This window comes from Ovis canadensis, chromosome 4 (assembly GCF_042477335.2).
Source record: "Ovis canadensis isolate MfBH-ARS-UI-01 breed Bighorn chromosome 4, ARS-UI_OviCan_v2, whole genome shotgun sequence".
Classification (NCBI taxonomy): domain Eukaryota; kingdom Metazoa; phylum Chordata; class Mammalia; order Artiodactyla; family Bovidae; genus Ovis; species Ovis canadensis.
Window position 1 is genome coordinate 49,157,177 of NC_091248.1, and position 21,705 is coordinate 49,178,881.

At 37.4% G+C, this 21,705-nt stretch overlaps 1 pseudogene; it reads right to left on the minus strand.

The window, feature by feature from the left end:
* Window positions 1-20,103: 20,103 nt before the first annotated feature.
* On the minus strand, window positions 20,104-20,813 carry LOC138439803 (protein ILRUN pseudogene; annotated as a pseudogene).
* Between the last annotated feature and the right edge of the window lie 892 nt (window positions 20,814-21,705).

Genomic DNA, 21,705 nt, shown 5'->3' on the forward strand with positions numbered 1-21,705 from the left:
ATTATTAAAGTATTGATTTGGTCTGGAGATCATCAGCAGTGTATGCCAGAATGTTTGTGTTACAGAAGTTGCTTAGTCACACAGTTTATATTTAACCAGCTCTCCAAATATTTGTTAGAAAAGGACACAAGCAAGTAAAGACAGATAATATTTATAACAAAATCAGTTGAAATAGATCATATTTAGGAAAACACTGTTTGAAGTGCTTTGGGCTCATTTTGCATTACAGATATTCTATAGCGGATCACTGAGTCAATTCCAATAAGAAGCAATTCAATATCTATTTTTAAAATTTAAACTTTACTTTTTAGAGAAGTTGTTTATAGCTACACTGAGGGGAGAGTAATTACTTACATATACCCCTGGCCCCACACATCACTGTACTTCCTTTAATAACCATCTGGGTAATCTGTGGGATTATCACTATTAATGATCTATATTCTTGTGCTTCTTCACTGTCACTTCAGTTGCTTATGGCAGGTCCTAATGGAACAGTTCAGCATTTTGGTTCAGTCAAGACTACTGACACTCATTGCTTTCTGGAAATACTCCATAGGTACACAGGGGTCAACAAACACCAGGCTGCCCTCTGGATGTAGTGTTAGCTTGGACCATAAATGTGTCTTCAGCATTTTGTGTTAACACGCTCTCTTGGCAGGCTAAACGGTGTCTCATGAGAAAACATGCCAGTTTTACTTTTGGATCACAAGGTTTCCCAAGAGCTGTTCTTCCTTACCACTGTTATCCTACCTCACTCAAGAAGTCTCCATCAGCATTAGTAAATCCCCGCCTTTAAGCAAGTTATATAGCAAGTTTTTAATTTTCCTTCATCAGAAAGCATGTTTCACTCTAGTATCAGTTACATATAAAATACTTCTGGTTTATGAAATCTTTCTTAATCCATTAGCAAGAACTGCTAATATCACCAACTTTGAAACTGGGTTTTGTTCTGTCTAATGCTCAGCTATTCTACGGTATTGCTCCTAAGGTATCCATTTTGTCTGACCAAGTGGCCTGTAGGGACCTTAAATTGATGAGAACTCCATCATGCAAGCTGAAATCCTGGGTAACAGTCCACAGAGTCACAAGTAAATGTACATTTCTTAAATGACTTTCCCAATAGCCCTTGTAATGAGCAGTCTTCCCCACCTCCCAGGCCTTCTCATTATACACCACTTAGATAAGACCCTGCAGGAGACTACCAAGACCACATTCCTTTTGGTTTGAATTGACCAATCCAGTCTTAGCCCAGGAACCCAAACACACTTCACTTGTGGACCTAATAAAGGCATGTGCCCCAGGTCTCTCTCTCTCTCTGCCTGTTCCCTTGCCTACCTTGACCTCACCATGTAACCTCCTGAGGGTCACCCCTTGAGGTGTGGCATGTACTTTCTTTAGAACTTGTAATAAGCTTCTCTATTTCAGTTTCTCTTGTTGTCTTTTGTTGGACTGTGGCTTACTATTGAGCACATTGTCCCTCACGTTACAAATGTTGTTTTTCAAAGTCATATCATGTTTCCATTATCAAAATGTTAACTTGCTGACTTTTATGAATGTATCCTATATGTATGGAAGACTGTACTTTAATATATCCTAAAATTGAGGCTAATTCAATCAGTTCATTTTTTCCATTAAAAAACAGTTGTAAGTTTGAAGATAATTATTTATATGCCATCTTTTAAGCTCAACTCCAAGTATATCATAGTGCTCTGTGCTCTGGCCTACAGTACCTTCCATTCAATAACAGAATTCAATCTTAGCTTGATGACTATATATGTGAATAGATTTCTTCTCCTTCTCTTCCTCTTTTTTTTTTTTTCTGCCTTTGATGACAGCAATTGCCTAAATATTTTTAATTGCAGGTCAACATCTCTCTGACAGTTTAATTGGACATTTTTTGATTAATTTTATCTTTTCTACTGAAGAGGACACCAGTAAATTCTTAATTAAAGGGGAACAGAATCTTAGTACCTCATACTTTAGTATTTAGGAGATACTGTATCAATAAAGAATATCAGCAGTATATCAGAAGTAATATTATCATAAATAATAAAAATATGACATCAAAACAGCTCAATTTTATGGGATTTGAGTGAGTTTCACTTTCACTCACATTCTCTCATTTCATCATGATAACAAAATTAGGTTTACAAGGGAAAAGTCCTACTATATCCTTTTATAGATTATTAAAGTGAGACAGAATGGTTATTTGACTCAACTAAAATCTACCATTTAGTAAGAAACAGAGTCTATCTTGCATAGGGGTCCTGGTGTTTGTTCTTCCCATCTCCCTGTGTGCACTGGAGAACGACTTTTTGTCTGACAATTCATTTCCCCTCAATTTTTCTTCAGGTAATTCTGCCAGCTGTTTCAGTGAACAGCTCCTATTGCTAACTTCAACGGTTTAGTCATCAGCATCAGCTGCTTCTTCTATATTCAGACAAGTAAGTGTAGAAATATAAGGTAAAGGTGTGCTAATGATTGAGTTAGCACACGTGACACCCTCTTACTGGCCACTACCAATTTGTCCATTGGTGAACATGACATAAAAGGACTGAATCAAAGCCTTCCTCATCCTTGGTCACACTGCCACTGGAGAAAGGGTCATTCATTTATGAGTGGCTGCTTTGGGGTACAAGAAGTGAAAATTCTCTTCAGCCACTGAAGAGAAGCCACTGAACACTAAGAGAAAATAAAGCCGACAGTCATGGAGAACAGGGACAAAAGACAGAAAAATAAGTGAATGGTATACAAATCAACCCCTAGTTGCATCATGGACCTTTCTGCTGTTTTATAATTCAAACTTTTTGTGGATAATTTGAGATTCCTCAGAATGCTAACAATAAATTTACCTTTTGGCTGCAGCTTGTTCCAGTTAGATTCCCGAGTCTTTAAACAAAAAGTACCCTGACTAATCTGCTGTGTAAAGAGCAAATTATTAGCTTTTACAGCATCATTTTTATTGCTTCTCTTATCTTCTGGCCAGCAAATTTAGAAAACTCAGCAGTGGCCACAGGACTGGAAAAGGTCAGTTTTCATTCCAATTCCAAAGAAAGGCAATGCCAAAGAATGCTCAAACTACCGCACAATTGTACTCATCTCACATGCTAGTAAAGTAATGCTCAAAATTCTCCAAGCCAGGCTTCAGCAATACATGAACTTCCAGATGTTCAAGCTGGTTTTAGAAAAGGCAGAGGAAACCAGAGATCCAATTGCTTACATTCACTGGGTCATCCAAAAAGCAAGAGAGTTCCAGAAAAACATATATTTCTGCTTTCTTGACTATGCCAAAGCCTTTGACTGTGTGGATCACAATAAACTGTGGAAAGTTCTGAAAGAGATGGGAATACCGGATGACCTGACCTGCCTCTTGAGAAACCTATATGCAGGTCACGAAGCAACAGTTAGAACTGGACTTGGAACAACAGACTGGTTCCAAATAGGAAAAGGAGTACGTCAAGGCTGTACATTGTCACCCTGCTTATTTAACTTCTATGCAGAGTACATCATGAGAAACACTGGGCTGGATGAAGCACAAGTTGGAATCAAGATTCCCGGGAGAAATATCAATAACCTCAGATATGCAGATGACACCACCCTTACGGCAGAAAGTGGAGAGGAACTAAAAAGCCTCTTGATGAAAGTGAAAGAGGAGAGTGAAAACGTTGGCTTAAAGCTCAACATTCAGAAAACAAATATCATGGCATCCGGTCCCATCAGTTCTTGGGAAATAGATGGGGAAACAGTGGAAACAGTGTCAGACTTTATTTTGGGGGGCTCCAAAATCACTGCAGATGGTGACTGCAGCCATGAAATTAAAAGACGCTTACTACTTGGAAGAAAAGTTATGACCCACCTAGATAGCATATTGAAAAGCAGAGACATCACTTTGCCAACAAAGGTCCATCTAGTTAAGGCTATGGTTTTTCCTGTGGTCATGTATGGATGTGAGAGTTGGACTGTGAAGAAGGCTGAGCACCAAAGAATTGATGCTTTCAAACCGTGGTGCTGGAGAAGACTCTTGAAAGTCCCTTGGACTGCAAGGAGATCCAACCAGTCCATTCTAAAGGAGATTAGCCCTGGGTGTTCTTTGGAAGGAATGATGCTAAAGCTGAAACTCCAGTACTTTGGCCACCTCATGTGAAGAGTTGACTCATTGAAAAAGACTCTGATGCTGGGAGGGATTAGGGGCGGGAGGAAAAGAGGACAACAGAGGATGAGATGGCTGGATGGCATCACTGACTTGATGGACGTGAGTCTGAGTGAACTCTGGGAGTTGGTGATGGACAGGGTGGCTTTGCGTGCTGCGATCCATGGGGTCGCAAAGAGTCAGACACGACTGAGCGACTGAACTGAACTGAATCTTGAGCTAACAATGTGCATCCTTTACTTATCAGAATCTAATTACATTTAAGACACTACCTCTTTATACTTTCAACTTAGTATTATTTCACACTTGACAGTATCAAACTTTTCACTTGCCTGCCACCTCCCCCCCCCACCCCGTATGGGATGGCTATCATAACTTTTATTTTGACACACATTATTAATCCCATACATAGTTTGATTCTGCCAGAGTTGGTAGCAGTTTCCTTACATAGCTCAAAGTTCTGCCAATGGGTGACTTTGCTATCCCTCTTTCCACTTACTGTGATGGGAAGAACAATTGAATTGCATAGAATGATCTATTACTAATTGATTTGAGGTTGACAGGCATTTTTTATTTGAAGCCCTTTAGGTTTCCAATATCATTACAGCTGAACTAAAACAAAGCTACTGGAACAACAAGACTTGGGAGCCCCATCTGCTTGTTTAATGAATGATAGAGCCATAGTCCCTGATTCTCTTCTCTACATGAATCTAAAATATTCTCAGCATTGACAGAAGGAAAAAAAAAAAGAAAAAAGAATGGGGTAGTTCTATAGCTAAGATGACAGAAGCAGAGATTGTTCTGTTTACAGTTAATTGTGGAATGCACTTGGCTACCCTAAAATCTTGGTGATAGTGTAAAGTTTAGTTGCTCAGTCATGTCTGACTCTTGGTGACCCCATGGAATGTAGCCCACCAGGTTTCTTCATCAGTGGATTTTCCAGGCACGGACACTGGAGTGGATTGCCATTTCCTCCTCCAGTAATCTACAGACTCTGGAGCCAAGTTAATCATAGCCCCATATGTCGGGTCTTTTAGGACATATTGAGATCTTCAAGGACCTTGAAATGTAAATATATATAAAGTTAGGCCCCTCCAGTTTTCCTGGAAACTCTGAGGCTTAAAGAAGGAGCTTATTCCCAGGCTGTAACCATTTACCTTCTTGGAAGTAGATAACTTCTACTATTCTGTCTTTCATTTTCTTTGTAGAGCACTTATTACAGGTTGGGCTTCTCTGGTGATTCAGATGGTAAAGAATCTGCTTGCAACGTGGGAGACCTGGGTTCAATCCCTGGGTTACGAAGGTTCCCTGGAGAAGGAAATGGCTACCCACTCCAGTATCCTGGCCTGGAGAATTCCATCGACAGAGGAGCCTGGTAGGCTACAGTCCACGAAGTCACAAAAAGTTGGACATGACTGACTGAGTGACTTTCACTTTATTACAGGTTAACTCTATTATTCTTTTATATTAATTAGCTAGACAAATGATTAATGATGTAATTCTCCTGGAATATCAACAGCCTTAGCAAGCTTGGACTTTTTAAGGAACACTAAAGTATCCAGGAGGACTTCCCAGGTGCTACAGTGGTAAAGAATCTGCTTGCCGATGCAGGAGACGTGGGTTCAATCCTTGGGTCGGGAAGATTTCCTGGAGGAGGAAATGGAACCCAGTTCAGTATTCTTGCCTGAAAAACCCCATGGACAAAGGAGGCTTGTGGGCTACAGTCCATGGGGTTGCAGAGTTGGACACAACTGAGCATGCACATGTACCATGCAATAAATCCAGGAAAGTTTTACCTTCCTACAAAGGGAAAAATCAACTTCTTGTGGGAGACTAGAAAATAAGAAAGGAAAGAAGGGGATGAAAAAGGGACAAGTGAAAGAAAGGGAGAGAGACAAATGCCATCTTGTTCCTGGCTTGCTAGATAAATCTTTAATTAGTCATAAAAGTGAGGGTTATGAAAACCTAATTCTAACAGTACAGAACAGAAAAGGAAGCCTGAAGACACGCTCATAATTGCAATGAGGTGGGAATCAAGAACTTAGCCAGAAGCTGCTCTGTCATACCCCAAAATCTGATGGATGAATACAAGTTACAGAGACAAAGAAAATCAGGACAAATTATGTTTTCTTTATTTTTCTCAGTCCAGAGATATTTCAAATGATTGATTGGGTCAGAAATTAATCACAAGCCACTATGTCACAGAAATATTTGCTTACTATTGATGATATCAATATACATGCTTACAATAAAACTACATTTTAAAACGACTTGCATCTTTCAGTGTAGCAAGAAGCATATTGCAAAATTATCTGGTAAGGGAAAAAAACATAATCAGATTTTTTAAGGTATGTTTTAGGACAACACTATCTTATTTTTTATTTGACATAGACTAATATACAGGCAGATAAGTTTTGGATTGAGCTCATGTTTAAAAAAAAAATACATTCATCATAGCCCACCACATTTTTTCAAGGGTTAAAATAAGATAGGGAGTTAGTTTTAATTGGCATTTTTATAGTATTTAAATGTAAATTTTAAGACCTATGAATGCATTTTAGCCTTTTTATTTTTATTGTTCTCCTGACTTAACAAATGTTTTTGAAAGTAACTAGAACACACAAGGGTTGAACTCTAAATGTAGACTAATATTTTAATAAAAAGAGTATATTTACTTAAAAGAAAATTAAGCTAAATAAAAGCAGATGGTTATTAACTGAGTAGATTATTTTTATAAAAAGTATTTATCTTTATCATGAACATTAATTTTAACATGTACTCTGACTCATAGTTGAAATAAGTAGACAATGAAAAAAATGCTACTTGGACAATTATCACAAAATAGAAAATATTTATGGCTCAAAATTTAGCAAGGAAGAAGAAAGAAATCCAAATAAAAACAGGTTGATCAGGAACTTTTTATAAAAATCACAATGAAATGTGACAAGAACTATATTCTACTGCTACTCAAGTAATAAGAATCAGATTCTAATAATATTTGTAATGAGGTCAGAGTTGTGGCTCAGGGCTGGGTTCTACATGGACAGGGTGAAATTGTTTAAGGCTTTCTTGAGAGTAGCTACTGTGGGTTAACAACAGAGATACTAAAGTGAAGAGCAGTACTGGGGACATGAATTCTGGTCCTGCCAGATTGCAGAATCCTCACTAAAACCTCCTTAACTCCTTTGAAAACCAATTAATAGAAAATCCTTACTATAGAAGGATTTCCTAGAACACACTCTACTAGATTTTGACAAAGCTTAAAATAGGGATTAATAAGGTATTATGAAAGTTAAGACTTTGGAGAATGAGTTCTGAGCAGCTTGGGGAATACCTTGAACTTTACACAGACTCATATTAAAAAGTATAAATCTATGGTTACACAAATTGAAAGTGATTAGCTAGCCATCTGAATAAGAATCAAGATGCTCAAAAGAAAACAGAATCCAGAGTCTCTACAATGGCCAGTGTTCAATACAAATAAGCATATATAGAAAAAAAAATTTGATCCACAGTCAATTACATATAAATAGTTAATAGAAAATGAAGATGATATGACCCCAAAGTTGAACTTACTAGACAACAGACAGCCACATAGTCTCAATTTTTTCTTTCCTCATTTTAAAATCCACAGTCAATTATTATAATTCTCCCTTGTACATTACCTTAAGTCCCTTGCCCTTCTTGGCTTTGTCAAGAAAACTCTGCCATTTGTTTTGCTTTGTTTTAATGCAATTGCCACTTACCCCAAGCCTGTTTCCATGAAACAATATGACTGGAGAAAAATATAGAACTGTGATTATTACATCCATGAACTACTGAAGCTGCTAACAACATTACATTTCTCTGGTCAGTCACTTTTCTCCTTTTCTGGGTGACTACTTCTTACCTTCCCTCTCTTCAGGCATTCAACTCTTATTCTGCACTTTATTATTTTAACCAATAAAATAAAAATAGAGGAGAACACCCATACCCTTTCACATTACATTGACTTATGAACTGATAACTGCTTTTAAGCACTTGTACTCTGTTTCCTTCAGTAACTAAGGCTGCAGGGCCTTTGCACCAGGTGAGTGCCTCCACTTAACCAGATTCCATTCACTCAACCTACTTAAGAACAAAATTCCAGAATTCTCTCACAGAATCATGGTTTCTCTGTCCATTAGGTTTTCCCATCAGTCCTGAATCACACTCTACTCTGTCTTGACAAAGCACTCCCATTACTTCATGTCTCTTCCAGCAACTACTCCATCCTTCTGTTCTCCTTTACAGAAAAATTCTCAAGATAATTACATGTGCTCACTGTATTCAAATTCTTTCTTATTCCCTCATAAACCTCCCTTTATGAGGCTTTTACAGGCATCAAAATGTAGATTCTGTTAATGAGTGCTTGCCAAAGACTTCTAAATGCCAAATCTAAAGATGACCTCTCATTCTTCGTCTTGTGGGAACCATCACGAGTATTTGAAACAGGAATACATCGCCAGTATTCCTTGGACACTGAAGCACTGCTTTCACTTGATTTCTAAGAGACAATATGCTCTGGTTGTCCTCCTACTGTCTTCCCTTTTAATGGTGGAGAATCCTAGGGCTCCCTATTTGAATATCTACTCCATTTAACATACTCTCCCTTTCCTATACTATCTAGACCACGGCTTAAATGCTTGTATGCTTGTATTTATACTCATGGTGAACAATCTCCTTGAAAAGTCCATTTGGGAGTTTAGTAAGCCTCTCTAATACAATTCAAAGCTGGAAATCACCTCTCACTCCTACAATATGCCCCACCTGCAATCTCCCCTAATGCCACAATGTCAACTCTCGAAGCCAAAAACTGTAGTGATGTCCTGGTCGACCCTTTCATCTCCCTGATCTAATCTATCAGCAAGTAAAATTATTCTGCTTTCAAAATATTTGTGCCAGCATTCACAAATTTCTCATCACCCCTACTGCTACAACTAAGGCTTCAGTCTCAATGCTTCGCTTAATTATTGCTGTATTTCTTAAGTGGCTACGCTGTCTCTAAGCTTGATACATCTTTCTTTTGAAATCAACAGAGTAACAGCCACGATGAACCTATATAACACAGACCATGCCTAAGCCCTGTTCAAAACCCTCTTTTCTCTCCATTTCACTCAGAGTAAAACCCAGTGGCCTTACAATGACCTTCCCAGCAGCAGAGGCTGCCTTAGTAGTAGAAACTGACTTAGTAGTCCACTACCCTCACTCACTAATGGTCCACTCCAGCAATTCTGCCTTCCTTGGGGTTCTCTGGATGGCCCAGACACACTCCCACTCAGGGTTTCTGCCCCTGCTGTTTTCTCAGACTGGTACCTGATATTCTCCTTCACTCCCTTTTAATGCTGGTATAGATAACACCTCTTTGGTGAGCAAGTTTATTAAAACTTTGTGCATCTTTACCCTTTCACTTCTTATTTTTACTTCTCTACTAGCAATTATCACCTCTTGATAAACCACAGTTGTCCCCACATATCAGTGGGGTATTGGTTCCACGACCCAACAGAAATTCCAAAATCCACAAATGCTCAAGTCCCCTGGTTGTCCTATCATATCTTTAGGATCCAAATCTAAAGATTCATCAAACCACCAATCAGAAAGTTAGTGCAAAATCTGGCTGTCTGAATCTGTGGTTGAGGAACCTGAGGTTATAGAAAGCCGAATAGATACAACTTATTTTCTCGTCTCTATCAAAAATACATGTGTTATAAACAAGATTGTTTTTCTCATTGTTCTTTGCTGCATTCCACATTTTTCAGTTCCTGGCATATTGCAGGTGCTCAATATTTATTTTTATAATAAATATTCTGAAAGTTATATTTCTCTTACATGTGATGTTTTTGAAAAATTTTTTTTACAGGGTTTGTTTTCCTTTTTCTGGGGTAATGTTTTCCTCTGAGGTTTGCTTATTACTTCTAAAAACTTTACGATAACAGTTCATGAAAAATTATTAACTTTCCTGAATTTTTCTCTCGGTGGGAGAAAGGAGGAGGGCCCCACAGCAGCCAACAGTAAGAGTCAAAGTCCATCTTTTCTTCCCCAGGGACCATTCATCTCAGGTTTCAGCAGCTCCTCCTTCAAGGTGAGTAGATCACCCAGAATGAGAGCTGAGCTATTCAAATTAATGTCTTATAACTCACAGGTTATCTTTATGAAATCACTTGCCACTTTAACCTTTTTCTCCCTCATTCTCCATTTTCAGACTATATCTGGTCTAACATTCATCACATAAGCAGCTTATTTTATAGAGATTAAGAAAATATCTATTACATTGTTCCTTCAACTCTACACTACCTGTTTTCCTGAAATCTGAAATCCCATCTATATTTGACCCTTCTTCTCTCATATGTTTGAAAATGTTTATCTGGGAGTCCATCACTATAGTGTGGTTTTCAACAGGGACAGGAACAATTTTGCCCTTAAGGGAAAACTGGCAGTATTTGGAGACACTTTTGGTTGTCACATCTGGTATATGCTGCTGTTATTTAGTGGTTTCAGGTGAGGGGTGTTGCTAGACATCTTTCCGTAAGTGAAATGGCCTTTCACAACAAAGAATTTCTGGCCCCAATGTCCATAGTGTTATGTTTTTAAAAAAACTCTGTGCAGTGAGCATCTAAAAAACTGAAAACCATCCAAAGTAATTTTAGTGATAATCCATTTTTAAAACATATGATATATGTCACTTAATAATTAAAGAAGAATCCACTGAGCTAAAAAGTTTCTGTCTATAATGTTATAATGTTCTAAGTCAAATAGTTTGAAAAAAATAGTACAAGTTATAATAGAGAAGTTCAATAAAATCATGCTCTTGGCAGGAATTCTATTTTAGTTCAGAGTCATTCATGTGATTTGTTAGATAAGAACTGTTTTAAAGCAATGAATTACAATTGCTCGAATGTATTCATTTTATCATAAAGTATCTTCAGCTGAACACTGTGCCCTTTTAAAACTTTTTAGACCCAGGCATTCTAATTCCTAAAATATCATTAACTTGAAGCAGGTCAGACCATAAATACCTACATAACTGGCCTACACATTTTTCATTCATGAACAATCAGCTGCAATTCTCTTGTTATGGGTTTTTGAAAGGACTTTTTCAGGACCCACAGCTTAGATATAATATTGAATCCCTCCTTTTAGGAAACACTAGATTTAAAAAAAATATGTTTATATATTCCCCTTCCAATCACTTTCATATCCTTTTCTCTCACAGCAATTTAATCATGTTCCTTTTGTAGTTTGCATGGGTAAACAAAAGAGAATGAATCACAATGACTGGCACTAGTTTAGCCCTCTCTTCTGAGGACTAACATATTGGCAACGATTTACTGAGTCTATGTGTTCCTCTTCTATTCTACTCCAACTCTGTTCCCCTATTCAGATTCTTTATTGCCTACAAAATATCTTGTTTAGTATTCTTTGTTTTGGATATTACAGGATAAGGTAACATGCTATATGCAATCATTCATTACTTATTTTTCTACTTAAATTTATTATTCCAAAATTTATGTTTTGTAATTTCCACATTTCCAGCATAATAATAATGATGATGATACTTTAGGAAGCATTTCTGTGCCAGACAATGCCTTTTTATGCCTTCCATAAGCTGCCTATTTTACTTACTATGAGACAGATATAATGAACAGTCCTCTATGCATAATTTGAGATAAACATATGAAAAAACTGAGAATATTCTTACTCTGCCCATTTTTAGGCAGTCAATGGCTAAACTGGATTTTTGAACCCACATCTAGTTGGACTCAGTATACTTTATATAAATATAAGTACCTAATTTTTCTCCCAGCATTAAAGAAAAAAAAAAAACAGAATCCAAAAATGGATTCAGTATACTTAGAGAAAATATGCTTAATAAACATGTATCTTTCTCTATTTTAACAAAATTTTATTAGGTGCTAAAAAAAAAACATGCAACTTTGCTTATCATCCCTGTAAGAGTTCAAATATACCCTATAATAACCCTTGGTTCCACTGGTAAATACATCATGAGATGACCTATATAAAAGATCTCCATATTTCCGAAAATAACCAGTTATGAGTATTGGTTTCTCTATTTCTTCTTGTGGATTTAGAGTCCAAGTCACTACAGATCAATGGAACAGAAGAGAAAGCACAGAAATAAACTCACAGATATATGGTCAATTAATCTATGACAAAGGAAGCAATAATATACAATGGAGAAAAGACAGTCTCTTCAGTAAGTGGTGCAGGGAAACTAGATAGCTACATATAAAGCAATGAAAGTTTCTAGCACTGGAAAGAAAAATGAATTCAAAATGTACTATAGACCCAAATGTAAAACTATATACACAAAACTCTTAAAGGAAAACACAGGCAGAACACTCTTTCACATAACTGTAGCACTATCTTTTGGCTCCAACTTCTAGATTAACAACATTTTAAAAATAAACAAATAGGACGTAATTAAATTTTAATTCAAAAGATTTTGCACAGCAAAGGAAACCATAAGCAAAATAAAAAGACAGCCCACAGAAAAGGAGAAAATATTTGCAAAAGATGCGATTGATGAGATTAATCTCCAAAATATACAAACTGCTTATATAGCTCAATCAAAAAAGAAAAAACTAACCCAATCAAAAAATGGACAGAAGTTCTAAACATTTTTTTTCAAAGAAGACATACAAATGACCAAAAACACATGAAAAGAGGCCCATTATCACTAATTATTAGAGAAATGCAAATCAAAACTATAATGAGGTATCACTTTACACCAGTTCAGAATGGCCATCATCAAAAAAATCTACAAATAATAAATGCTAGAGAGGTGTGGAGAGAAGGCAATCGACCTGTACTGTTAGTGGAAATGTAAACTGGTATAACCACTATGGAGAACGGTATGGAGGTTCCTTAAAAAACTGAAAATAGAGTTACCTTATGGTCCAGCAATCGATCCTAGGTATATATACAGAGAAAACCATACGTCAAAAAGAAATGCACCCAATGTTCATCACAACAGCCAGGACTTGGAAGCAACCTAAATGTTCATCGACAGATGAATGGATAAAGAATTGTGGTACATATATACAATGGAATATTACTCAGCCATAAAAAGCATGAAATAATGCCATTTGCAGCAACACAGATGGACCTAGAGATTATCACAGTAAGTGAAGAGAATTTAAGTCAGAGAAAGACAAATATCATATGATAACACTAACATGTGAAATCTAAAAAAATATGATACAAGTAAACATTTATGAAACAGACTCAGAGACTTGGGGGAAAAATAGAAAAAAACTTCCGCTTTCAAATGGCGAAAAGTAGAACAGAGGGATAAATTAGGATGTTGGCATTTACATATGTACACAATTGTATATAAAATAGACAACCGACCTTGCTGCTGCTAAGTCGCTTCAGTTGTGTCCAACTCTGTGCGACCCCATAGACAGCAGCCCATCAGGCTCCGCTGTCCCTGGGATTCTCCAATAAAATAGATAACCACAAGAACCTACTGTATAGCAGAGGACATTCAAATCTCTGTAACAACCTATATGGGAAAACATCTGAAAAAGAATGGATATATGTATGTGTATAGCTGAACCTCTTTGCTATATACCTGAAACTAACACAATATTGTAAATCAACTATACTCCAGTATTAAATAAAACATTTTAAAAAGCAAACATAAATCTAAAACAAAAAATAATATTTTTCTTGAGACAATATTGACCAAAGAAGGGAGTCAATATATAGCATGAATCCCTTCTATGACAAAAGGCAGTGGAAGAGAAATCAAAAGTATTAAGGCTAAATTGTCACTATTATTCCTGATAAAGTTAGATTAAGAAGGTGATATTTTTCTCCAAGAAAGTAAGTTTACTAATGCTCCTCCACAATGCTGTAACCTGAGCCCACAAGATAGATCTTATGCTCTGTAACTAATATATTCATAAATTTATATATATATATATATATGTGTGTGTGTGTGTGTGTGTGCACCCTTCAGTTCAGTCGCTCAGTCGTGTCCGACTCTTTGTGACCCCATGAATCGCAGCACTCCAGGCCTCCCTGTCCATCACCAACTCCTGGAGTTCACTCAGACTCATGTCCATCGAGTCAGTGATGCCATCCAGCCATCTCATCCTCTGTCGTCCCCTTCTCCTCCTGCCCACAATCCCTCCCAGCATCAGTCTTTTCCAATGAGTCAATTCTTCACATGAGGTGGCCAAAGTACTGGAGTTTCAGCTTTAGCATCATTCCTTCCAAAGAAATCCCAGGGCTGATCTCCTTCAGAATGGACTGGTTGGATCTCCATGCAGTCCAAGGGACTCTCAAGAGTCTTCTCCAACACCACAGTTCAAAAGCATCAATTCTTCGGCCCTCAGCCTTCTTCACAGTCCAACTCTCACATCCATACATGACCACAGGAAAAACCATAGCCTTGACTAGATGGACATTAGTCAGCAAAGTAATGTCTCTGCTTTTGAATATGCTATCTAGGTTGTGAAATTCCTGTATGTACTGAACATTAACAGAAATGCCCTGCAAAATGCCCTTCCTCTCCCACTGATTTTAAATAAGTAGTAAATGTACAGGCCTCCCAGGTGGCACTAGTGATAAAGAACCTGCCTGCCAATCCAGGAGGTGAAAAGAGATGCTGGTATAATCCCTGGATCAGAAAGATCCCCTGGAGGGGGTGATGGCAACTCATTCCAGTGTTCCTGCCTGGAGAAACCCTTGGACAGAGGAGCCTGGTGGGCTACAGTTCATAGGGTTGCAAAGAGTTGGACATGACTGAAGCACCTTAGCACATATGCACACATATAGAAACTGTGCATGCCTCTGGATGATACAGAAATAATAAAAATTAGCTAAATAAAAATAATATAAAATAAAATTTGCTAATAAAATTACAAATTTTATAAGTCAGCTTAAAAAATATCACTTGTATCTACTTCTTGCAACATGATCTATGCTTTGAAAATATTAGGTTAAGAGTTAAATACTTGTACTAGACAAGTTTACATTTATGAGGTGACCATACAGCTTAATCTCTAAAAATAAAACATACAGGATGTGTTAAATAATACAATGAGTTATAACTTAAAACATAGAGGCTATGGAAAAAAAGGAAACACTACTATCTGTGAAGACTCAATGAAAAGTTAGGTAATGAGTGGATACTGGTGTACCCAATACCAGATTCACAGACAGAGAGATGACCAATGGCAGTCCATATAGGGGGAAAACTGGAATAGTTTCTGGGATCAGTAAATACAGTGTTGCTGTGGGACACATTTAGTCATCAAAGGGTATGAATGGAAGGTATCTAACTTTCCAACTGTATTCAGACTACTTCCTTTCATTATCTCTTCTCTCTAGCTTTACCAATTTACAAGTGTTCCTCAAAAATCCTATGCTGTTTTGTCTCTTCAAGATTTCTGCATTAATTTTCTCTCTGCTTGTTTGTGAATATTTTGAATTTTTTAGAAGTAGCTTTAGTACCATTCCCATCCTCAGAAATACTAGAAGACAATAAAATAAAACTTGGGGGAAGTACTATGACAACTAATCTTTTATGTATTTAGAAAAATCATTTCATGTAACATTTTATTCAATCATTACAACACTCCATAAAGCTGGCATTTATTTTCTGCACATTTAGAAACATACAACTGCTCTATCTTTGTATAGTGACAGATGATAACCAGACATACTGTGGTGGTCATTTTATAATGTACAGAAATACTGAATCACTCTGTTGTGTACCTAGAACTAATAGTGTTGTAGGTCAATTTAAAAATATGTAGATAGTGCAAAGAAATGAATTAAAATGGTAATGACTGTTACCTCTGGAGGGTGAGGATAATGGGTGATTACTAATTTTACTTTATGTTTTTATGTATTTCTAGGTGACTGCAATGAACACGTACTGCTTGCAAAATTAGAAAGAGAATAAATGCCATTAAAAAAGGGAATAAGAGAAACATAAAACTGAGACTCAAAATTAAATGCAAATTACTTCATAAAGTAACCGATAAATTATAGGGGTCATCTTAAACTCTAAACCTCACACAATCTCCCAGGAGGAAAAAAAGTAAAAAATAAACTTCCATTAAAACAAAACTCCAACAGAGCAGTGGCATTTGGCCAAGGTACTTGTTTTTTTTTAATCTCTTGCTGTTATTAACTCACCAAAATTCAAATAGAAAATCAAGCTATTTCAAATTCAATATCTGAACACTTTTGCATATATTGGGGAAAAATGTGGATGCAAGCCAATTGAACTATGAATCTATTATTCTGAAAGAGAACTGTCTTAATCCCCACATTTAAGATTGGCTGAAGAACATTACACTTTGAAAATGCTATAACTATGTGGCTAGGCAGTATTTTCATGCCCAATGCCAAGAACAGTACATATTTGATGACATTAGACTTGCTACAGTTTTTAACCTAGAAACATCACAATATCTAAATCTTTCATAATTTTTATTCTATAAATGCTAAACATACACAGCTGTGTGTGTGTTAGTAGCTTTTGTGTGTTAGTTGCTTAGTTGTATCTGACTCTTTGCAGCCCCATAGACTGTAGCCCACCAGGCCCCTCTGTCCATGGGATTCTCCAGGCAAGAACACTGGAGTGGGTTGCCATTTCCTTCTCCAATGCATGAAAGTGAAAAGTGAAAGTGAAGTCACTCAGTCGTGTTCGACTCTTTGTGACCCCATGGACTTCAGCCTACCAGGCTCCCCCATTCATGGAATTTTCCAGGCAAGAGTACTGGAGTGGGTTGCCATTCCCTTCTCCAGCTTAATAGTGTCCAATTCTTTGCGACCCCATGGACTGTAGCCTGCCTTGCTCCTCTGTCTATGGGATTTTCCAGGCAAGAATCTGGAGTTTGTTGTGATTCCCTTCTCCAGGGGGTCTTCCTAACCCATGGATCAAACTTCCATCTCTGCATTGCAGGCAGATTCTTTACCATCTGAGCCACCACGGAAGCCCATAACTCATATTTAAAATGTATTGTAATTACCATCACTAAGTGGTATTTTCATTTAAAGTTGATCTGTTTTTTCTAACCCAAATAGCCACTGTTCATTATTGATTTTGCATGTGGAAGACAGATTAAACTTATTTTTGATTGTAAATAAGTTCAAGAGGAATATAATATGCTCTTTAATCATTCGTTATGCTTATATTGTCCTATTTATATATTGTACTTCAAATTCTTTTTGGAAGTAGATGATGTATAAATTAATATATAAGTAAACAAAGTCATGAAAATCTAGAACCATTGTTAATTGAAAGCTAATTTCTGTAAAAAAAAAAATAAATAAAACATCTGATAAGTTTTAATAGTGTTAAATCATTCCTTCAACCAATATTGGTTTTTCTAGTATGTGCCAAGAACCATTCCAGGACAGTTTTTCCTAGACCTTGGATAGAAATCAAGATGGGACATAAATCTTGATGTTCTCAGATTAGTTCTCAAGGCAATTTCAAATCTGTAAGGACAAGGATCACCAGAAGAAATGTCATTGCTGTTTTGAGAGTGGGCCAGATAACAGACAGTATCATTGTCTACTCTGGTGTATATCAAAGAGGGGGTCTAGTGGTAATGCTGTTTAGAGTTGGAAGAGGTTTGCTATAAATAATGGTTTTTTTTTTGTAGAGATGAGACACACAAGAATCTTACCAAGAGCTAAATGGGTTAAAGCAAAAATATCAAATTATAAGGACAGAAAAGTTTCATTCCTCATGAGTATAAATTCATCTGGCTGAATAAATGCCATATGCCAGAAGTTTTGCTAAATGAGTTGTTTCTGACAAGACCCTGCCATGATCTACTGTCAAAACTCCCTGGCCTTATGGTAATGGGTACCTTAGCTGTCCTTGAACAGGAGATTTAGAAGGAAGACATTTAAGTGGGACTGTATTTTCCCAAAGACACATGGTGTCCAGGTTGTCATAGAGCAAGTGAGCAGAAATGTTCTCAAAACTCATTGACAGGTAGAAATATGATACATTTACTTGAGGCTGCTATGGATCTGTGTGGACAGAGATCTTACTTTATGTAGGAGGAGAGACTTAACTAGCAAAGTAATTTAAAATCTCACAAGTGATCAGAGTATCATTCTAGAAAATAACAAGTTTTAAGTCATAGAGAATTCTACAGGCTGTGATGGATCTGGATTAAACAGTTTTAGTTAGACAGAGATGAGGCATTTGGTAGATATTTTCATAGATATAGACAAGTATGTGATAAGAATGTTTGATAAAATTCTCATTACAGCCTAAATATTAATAGCCAAAATCTGTTTAGGAATGGAATTTTGATTATTTTAACTACTATGTAACTACTTTAAAATTATTTAAGAATATTTTGGCAAAAAATGTAATTACAACTAATTACTATGTCATTTTCAGTAAAAATCAGGAGTAAAATATTTAAATGTTATATATATTACATAAATAAATGTATATAAAATATGCACATATACAATCTGTAATGTTAAATGCTAAAATTTAAAATCAATATCTCTGGGTGTATGAAGTTATAAACATTTGGTTTTATATTATATTTTATACCATATTTTAAATTTACCTACTCTTAACTGGTACTGATTATTTATAAAATGTCAGTAAGTCAATGATTCTATTTCTTACAAAAGGCAGAATTCTGCCTTGACAAGGCTTTTTTCTCTCTGTACCTAGTAAATGTCCTAGAAATAAACTGCTTTGTATTTAGTATTTAAATGCTAAACAACTTCAGCCACCCATTACAGACTTACCATGGAGAACAGCCTGCATAGAGTAATATACTTTTTTTTTCCCAGCAATATCATCTTCCCCTAGGAACTTGCTAGAAAAACAAATTCCCAAACCCAACTCTGATACTGAGTCAAAAACACTAAGTGTGGAGGCCAGCAATCTGTGTTTTAACAAACAGTGCAAGAGATTCCAAGCTATGTCAAACTTTGAGAACCACAATCTGCACTACAATATAGAAATAAAAGTTTCATTAGCTTCTACCTGTCTAAATTCACAGAAGGAGAATTCAATATAGTTAACTTAGGTCAGATGCTCTTTGAGTGCTAAGGTCTAAACTTTTTTTCTTCTTTCTCCAAAAGCATTCCAAATTAAATAAGATAAATGCTATTCTACTAAGTAATTTGTCAGAGAGATTATGAATTTTAAAAACTTTTTCTTTTTTTAAAGCTCTCAGCATCAGGGCTTTACTCAATTAAGCAAAATCAACCACCAGGAACCAACCACCATCATTTTAGTAGAGCATGTAAGGCACTATTTAATCAGGAAGCATAGGCAGAAATAGAACAAGAAGTCAAATACCTAGAAGATAGTCATAGAAGAATCAGAGTACTTAAAATCATGATTAACTCAAACAATTCTCACACTTATTTGTCACACATGAAAATATAAACTATCTTTTGAGCCATTCCAGACTGTGGGTGAGGATATCAACAAAAAGACACACAAACAAGGTAAAGGGGAAGCTCAACAACATTTAGGATAAATAACTGATCTTTTTTCCTCAGAAAAAATAGCCCACCCCACACCAAAAAACAAACAAACAAACAATAGTAGGAATGAATTCCAGAGGAGTGTTGTTGCTCAACCCTTAGTACACAATTACACTGGAAGAATGGCTGGTGATATTCTTGACTTGGTTTTTTTTTCTTCTTTTTTAACGCCAAAGGTAAATTTTGTTCGTTCAACACCCAAACCAGAGCAGAGAGGCAGTAGTAAACCACAAACGTGGATGGAGTGAGTAATATCCATAGTACATGGAGATGGGGTGGAGGGAGGTTTTTGTGCTCTTGGCAGGAGAGCTAAGCCATCTTAAGGAACATTCTAGGCTTCTCAGTTTGCCATGAAGGAGCGTCACAAAATACAAGGCCCACCACCTCCCCCTTCTCGTCTTCTACCTACCTTACTAAGAAGCTGTTTGTGTGTTGGCCGGGGACAGATTTACAGAGCTCTGTGAGAGTCTCTTCCCATCTTGCTGGGTTTGGTCAGGTGCAGAAGCCCAGGTGTTTTTGTTGATGGACTCCAACCAGAATCCCCTGCGTCTTTTAAATTCTTTTCACCTGACTTTTTGTTCTGGGGCGAGACAGATTGAAGTTTCACTCTCCCTTATGATGTGGCTGGGGGTCGCACAGTGTTTCAAAAGGTGACACTTCTCACTCCTAAAAGTCCACCCACCTCCGCCAGGAGGACTCGGCTGGCGCCTCCGCGGTAGAGTCTGCAGCAGCGCTCATCAGCGCCGGTCCTGATGCATCCCTGCTCCCGGCTGTACACCGGATGCTGAATCCTGCAATCTCTCGGGACTCCAGCGATGTCACCATCACCACGTTCATACATCCAATCTGGTCCCCCCTGACATACTTAAGACAAACCCGTGGAGTCCAGGCCTCTGCCGCAGAATTCTCCATCTGCCAGGTTTTTATAAACTGAGCATCAAGAGGTATGGACTCCTCTTCTCCCAGGGTGACATCTTCAACAAAGGACGCAGAGGGGGCAGTGATGTTTGGGCTCTCAAAGTTATATAACTGCTGCTCCTAGCTTCCAACTGGTCGTGTCCAGGAAGAAGGTGCAGCTAGTCCGGTCGGTTGAGCCAGAAGCTCGGCAAAAACTCGGACTCATAGGTGAGCACGTCCTGGTCGGTGGTGCCTGCTGCAGGCCAGCCTGAAGACCTGCCTCCTTTGAGGTAGGCCCTCCTTCTCACCACCTTGTGCCAGTAAACTTGCCCAACCGTGTGCTCTCTCGTTCTTGGCTTCCCTGCAACCCGCCCCCAACCCCCCAGTACCTTTGCCTTCGTTGACCCCGCCTCCTCCCCCACCACGCCCACTGGAGTCAGGTGACCATGAGCGAGAGCATTCAGACAAATGAAAGTGTTCCTGTGGAACAGGTAAATCCAAGAGGCCAAATGAAACATCAGAACTACAAGGAGATGCTCAGAGAGAATATCTCAGCCACTGACTGAGTCAGTGGCTCAGTCGTGTCTGAATAACGTGTATAAAATGCAAAATTCCAGAGATCTGATAAGGCCATCTTCTACAAAGGTGTGGATGACTCCTGAATTACAAATAGGAACAATGCCAGCATTCTGTGAAGGCCCTTCCAGTTAAGTTCACCTGAAATCCTTTTTTGGAAATTGGCAGAAGCAAGTAATGAATAAATTAATGAAATTTAAATACTAAGTTAAATCAGGTCAACAGAAAAGCCAGAAACTAAAGCAAACTCCAGCAAGTGGAAAAATATGTATAAAAGTCAGAAGTGGCTAGAGTCTTTATCTCTTTCGGAGACTGCATGCCTCAATATTGTACAGTGCCCTCATTATATCATCAGCACCTGGGGCTCCTTGTTCGATATGAAACATATCTTCTTAAAAATAAAACATTTAATTGGGCATCTCTATCTTTTTTGACTAATTACTGTTTCTACGTGTTTCCCCAATAATTCCCTTAAGCTATAATGAAAACAAACCAATTTACGGGAAGATGATAGAAGTTTCTCGACCTGCTGACTGGGTTAA